Source organism: Mandrillus leucophaeus, unplaced genomic scaffold (assembly GCF_000951045.1).
Source record: "Mandrillus leucophaeus isolate KB7577 unplaced genomic scaffold, Mleu.le_1.0 Scaffold172, whole genome shotgun sequence".
Classification (NCBI taxonomy): domain Eukaryota; kingdom Metazoa; phylum Chordata; class Mammalia; order Primates; family Cercopithecidae; genus Mandrillus; species Mandrillus leucophaeus.
The window spans coordinates 3,599,377-3,605,573 of record NW_012101721.1 but is presented as its reverse complement, the minus strand read 5'-3'; positions in this window follow the sequence as shown (position 1 = coordinate 3,605,573).

Genomic DNA, 6,197 nt, shown 5'->3' with positions numbered 1-6,197 from the left:
ATTCTGTTGGGGTGTTATATCACATTGTTGGGTTTCCTTTTATGTTATTGACAAAGGCATTCTCTTAGGCATCCATTGCAAATGTGTGACTAAGCTGTCTCTCTTCATTCTTTGAGATGTTCAGAGTATGCCTTACTTTGACGTTTTGCCTACCAGCATTCTGTCTCTCTCATCACAGTTAGTTTACTCAGTAGCACTGTAACTTAAGCTTTCTTTTCCTAGTGTCATCCCACGTTGAACCAGTTGTTCACATCGGCTAGACTAATCCACTTAAATGCCTTTTCTTCCTTCATGTATCTTCCCTGCTGAGGAACCTGCAGTGATTATCCATTGCTCATCAGATCAAACCTAAATTCTTCCTGACATTTAGAACCCTTTGTAATCCAATCCCACATCACCTCTCTGATCTCTGTTATTTATTTATTTGAGACAGAGTCTTGCTCTTGTCGCCCACGCTGGAGTACAGTGGCGCAGTCTCGGCTCACTGCAACCTCTGTCTCCTAGGTTCAAGCCCTTCTCCTGCCTCAGCCTCCCAAGTAGCTGGGATTACAGGTGCCCGTCACCACACGCAGCTAATTTTTGTATTTTTAGCAGAGATGGGGTTTCACCATGTTGGCCAAGATGGTCTCGAGCTCCTGACCTTAGGTGATCCACCCACCTCAGCCTCCCAAAGTGCTGGGATTACAGGCGTGAGCCACCGCGCCCAGCTATCTCTGTTACTTATTAAAAATAGAAACTATACGCGAACACCCACCTAGTAATAACTTAAAATTTTATCATTGCTATATTTCTAAAACTATAAGCATATAAATTTGATTTATCATATCTTTCCCTGATATTTTCCCAGTTTTTCAATTAGCCCTACCAATATGTTGTTAAAAATTGTATTTTCCTTCATTTTTGGTGATGTGTTCGATGTGTTTTTCAGCCTCATTTCTCATATTTAGTTGGGACATGTATTCAAAGAAATGAAAAAATATTTTCTTAATATATCCTAAAATAAGGAAAAAGCAAGGCATAGGACGTTATGTAGCATATGAAAAAATGTATTCATGTGCATAGACAATTTCTGGAAAGATAACAGAAACTGTTAATGGTAGTAGCCCTGGGAAATAGAACTAGGCTGGGAAGAAGGTGATTTCCTTTTCATTTTATACCCTTTGGTACTATTGGAATTTCTTAGTACATGTGAAGAAAGAGATGGAAAAAATTAAAAAGTAAATAATGATTAGTTCCTTTTTTTTCTTGTTTTTAAGTCCCAGTTTAAACCCCTTTACATGATATAACAGTGGCCAAATTTTAAACACTTTTAATGGTTTTTGAAAACTTTAAGCCAGTTGATAAACTCAAACAGGCATTTTCATCATGTACTGACATTTGCATCATTCACAAAAATTATTAAGTAGTCCATTTCAGGGAATTTAGCTGTGTCCGCAGAAAGCTGCTGTTTGTCTTTTTTAGACAGCCATATTCTTACAGCTACTTTAGGTTTCTATTCCATGAAAAAATTGGATCAGCATGGCATTGTTGCTGGAAGAAAAACTGAAAAAATCCTAGGGCTTTGAAGGGCCATTCCTTGTTTTATGGAGGTTGGAAAGGTTAGCAACTGTCTTTGTTGTCCAGACAGAGGTGTTTTTTTCTCTTTTTTTCTTTTTTTTTTTTTTTTGAGACATAATCTTGCTCTGTCGCCCAGGCTGGAGTGCAGTGGCGCGATCTCGGCTCACTGCAGCCTCTGTCCCTGGATTCAAGCCATTCTCCTGCCTCAGCCTCCTGAGGAGCTGGGACTACAGGTGCCTGCCACCACGCCCGGCTAATTTTGTGTGTTTTTAGTAGAGACTGAGTTTCACCGTGTTAGCCAGGATGGTCTTGATCTCCTGACCTCGTGATCCGCCCACCTTGACTTACAGTCGTGAGCCACCAAGCCTGGCCCTTTTGTTGTTGTTGTTGTTGTTGTTGTTGTTGAGACTGGAGTCTCGCTCTGTTGCCCAGGCTAGAGTGCAGTTGCCCAATCTTGGCTCACTGCAAGCTCCACCTCCCAGGTTCAAGCAGTTCTCCTGCCTCAGCCTCCCGAGTAGCTGGGACTACAGGTGCTCACCACCATGCCTGGAGAATTTATATATATATATATATATTTTTTTTTTTTAGTAGAGATGGGGGTTTCACCATATTGGCCAGGCTGGTCTCGAACTCCTGATCTTGTGATCCTCCTGCCTCCGCCTCCCCAAGTGCTGGGATCACCGGCATGAGCCACCGCAGTTGGCCAGAGTTTTGGGGGTTGATGCTATGTTTTCTTTGACTCTTCAGGTGTTTTTTGTTTTGTTTCCTTTTGTTTTTTCTTTTTTTGCTTTCCTTGGATACTTAAGTTTTATTTTATAATTGCGAACCAGATCTTTAGCTTTGGAAGGAATTTTAGTAGGCACACCTTGGTAGTTCTTTGGAGTAAGGGAACATTTATTAATTATTTACATAGTTGTAAATTTAGAAATGTCTTTGTAAGACTAGACAATTGAGATCAGGAAATATGTGCATCAGAATGGTGAAAATAGCATCCCTGTTTGAAGGAATGGAATAACCTATAAAGCGTGTCATCACAATGCTAAATTAGGAGTTTTAACGATTAGTAATGAAATATTTTGCATTATTTCATCAGAGAGTTTTAACTTAGTTACTGTAGGATCAGGCCAGGTATTGTTTGTTACAAAAACTTGATAGCTTAATGTTTTTAGTGTCTGAATAATCTTGTTAATTGCTGATTGTGGGTGAGTTATTTTTGCTCTAAGAAAATCTCCTTCCTGAGAAGTGGGCTGGATTGCATCAAAACCATTGAGTAGCAGTGAGGTCAAAAAGCTTGAGTTCCTTCCTGATAGAGGTTTGTGTTTGCCTGTCTTTCTTTACTGCCTCTGGGCAAGAAAAGGGAGTGCTTTTTGTTTTGTGAAAACATTGTGAATTTAACTCAGGAAATGCAAACCTGTTGGCTCTTGCAAGTTATTTGACTTCATTGTGAGAGGAGTACAGGCTTTGTCTTGTCTCCTTGTTGGGTGTGTACTTTACATATTGCAAGGTAGAGTGAAGTTAATATTTAAATCCTCTTTCTGTGAAGTTCAGGAGAAGTGAGTTAGTAATATGGTAGGATCTTGATGGGTTTAGTGTTACTGTAAAATTAATTTTTATATATAGTACTTATGAAGATTTGGAGTGTGGGTTCTGTTGAGAACTTTAGCTAAATCTTTACAAGACTGGGTCATGTCATAGCATTTGTGTATGTATATAAATAATGCATGTGAAATTTGTTATTCATACTCTTTACATTTTATTTTTATTTTTAAATTATGGAACACTTCATGAATTTGCATGTTATTCTTGCACAGGGTCCATGCTAATCTCTGTATTGTTCCAATTTTAATGTACTGCTCAAGCAAGCTCTTAGACTTTTAATAGCTATGTGTTTTATAGCTATCTTTGATTTAGCTTTTAATTCTAGTCATTTGATGATAAATAGGTTTTGTAAACCTTAATTTCCTAATGTGTGCAATGCCTACCTTTGTTATTAGGATTACATACATGAAAGGCGCCTGTTCCCTGACAAATGTTCAGCCAGGTATGGTGATGTGTGCCTGTAGTCCCAGCAACCTGGAAGGCTGTGGTGGGAGGATCCTTTGAGTCCAGCAGTTAGGCTGCTTGCGGTCAACATAGCGAGACCCCCATCTCCAAAAAGAAAAAAAATAATAAAGTAGTTGCTCAATAAATGTTAACTGTCTTTATTGTCAGCACTGTCCCATGGATGATTCCAATTAGGCAGTGTATTGCATGATTCTTGCTTTAAAGGAGGCAAGAATTTCATATTTAAAACAATTAGAGAACAGGTCTGGCCCAGTGGTTCATGCCTGTTATCCCAGCACTTTGGAAGGCCAAGGTGGGTGGATTACTTGAGGTAAGGAGTTTAAGACCAGCCTGGGCAACATAGTGAAACCTCATCTGTACTAAAAATACAAAAATTAAACTGGTCGTGTTAGTGGGTGGGCGCCTGTAATCCCAGCTGCTCAGGTGACTGGGGCAGGAGAATCGCTTAAACCTGAGAGGTGGAATTTGCAGTGAGCTGAGATCACACCACTGCGCTCCAGCCTCGGTGACAGCAAGACTCCGTCATAGAATAGAGTAGAGTAGAGTAGAATACAATAGAATAGAATGATGAGAAATGCCAAGTGAAGACAGTGGCTACATTCAGTCACAGGCCTATTCATTTCCTTAACATGGGAGATGAGAAAGGGGAGAGAACAGTATGGGCCAGAGTTCTTAGAAGGACTTCATATGGAGGAGGTAAGACAAATATAACCCTTGAATGTAGTTGGCATACCATAGTTTAATAATGTAGGTGGTGTTACAAGTGATTCTAGGAGCAACACTCTGTGCATGAGAGAATGAGTTTGCAGTAAGGAACCGAGAGGAGAAAAGGTAGAACAGGCTAAGCGGGGAATCAGGTAATGGTCTTTGAACGGCAAGATGAGGAATTTGGATTTGAATTTCCATGTAGAACATTGTTCTTGGAGCTATACAAAGTAATTTTACATAGTTGTCATCTCTACCCAGTAGCCTTTAAAAAAAAGGTCACTGGGCCAGGTGCAGTGGCTCACACCTGTAACCCCAGTACTTTGGGAGGCTGAGACAGGTGGATCACTTGAGGCCAGAAGTTCGAGACCAGCCTGGCCAACATGGAGAAATCCCATCTCTACTAAAAAATAGGAAAACTAGCTGGGCGTGGTGGTGGGCACCTGTAGTCCCAACTACTCTGGAGGCCGAGGTGGAAGAGTCACCTGAGCCCGGGATGCCAAGGCTGCAGTGAGCTAAGATCGTACCATGCCACTGTACTCCAGCCTGGGCCACAGAGGCGACACCCTGTCTCAAAAAAAAAGTGGGCCACAGAGCAACACCCTGTCTCAAAAAAAAAAGGAAACTCAAGAATTTATTTTCCTTTCCTGATTGTGTTATCCCAGATATATTAATGTCCACTGCTACCTATTACAAAATGGAGAAAGATAAATGAGAATATTACAGTATAACTGACTTTAATCCAAGGCCAAATGTAAATAATTAGTAAATTAGTATATGAATACTGTATTTCATTGATTCACATTTATTTGGCATTCTGAGATCTCTGATATCAAGATGTTCTTAACATTTTTACTATCATCCAAGTAGCAGATGTGATATTGCCGTTGTCTGCACTTGTATGAACTTGGTCATAGCTGTTACTATTGTTATAACAACAGTTGACAGTCAAGTTATATGTACTGTTAGTAATACATGGTTAACTTGCCATTGCATATGTCACTTAAAAATTTACACTGTGATTCAACATTGAAATGAAAACAAAACAAAAAAAACCGAAAAACCTGTATATGAAGCAAGGCATGGAAGCAGAATGGCAGGGTATAAATTTGATTTTATATGAAACAAAATATTTACCTTTGGAGGAATGTTTGCAGTTTCAGATTTTCTTGCAGAGCTATAGTCAAGTGCTTTATGCAACCCAGAAGGGCAGATACTATAGATGTATTCTGCTGTGTTAAGTTTTGTTGCCGAGAAACATGTGAAAGAATTGCCTATCACGTGCCAGGCAGTGCACCTGGAAGCAGGGGAAATTGCTGTATTCCTCAACATAAATGAAAAAGTTCAGAGATTTAAGAAGCTAGTGTGGTATATGTCTCCCAGGACTGCCATTAAGACATTGTGTCATAGTTTCAGTGGCAGCAGTTTTCCTTTCTTCGTTTGTAACCGATGGCACCTTAGATTTAGTCAAATGTAATATTTACATCTCTACTTCTGATGATAGCTGGTTTAGAACAGATTGCACTACTAAGTAATGAAACTTGTGATTATATAAGGACAAGCAAAATTTTAAAATAAAGAAACTTGTTAGGGTGCGAAGATCAAGGTCAAAATATAAAAATTGGCTGGGTGTGGTGGCTAACACCTATAATCCTAGCACTTTAGGAGGCTGAGGCAGGAGGAGGCGGAGGTTGAAGTGAGCCACAGATCGCGCCACCGGACTTCAGCCTGGGCAACAGAGTGAGAAATAAATAAATTAATTGAAAGTAAAAACTGGCCAGGTGCCGTGTTCATGCCTGTAATCCCAGCACTTTGGGAGGCTGATTGCCTGAGGTGGATCGCCTGAGCTTGGGAGTTCGAGACCAACCTGG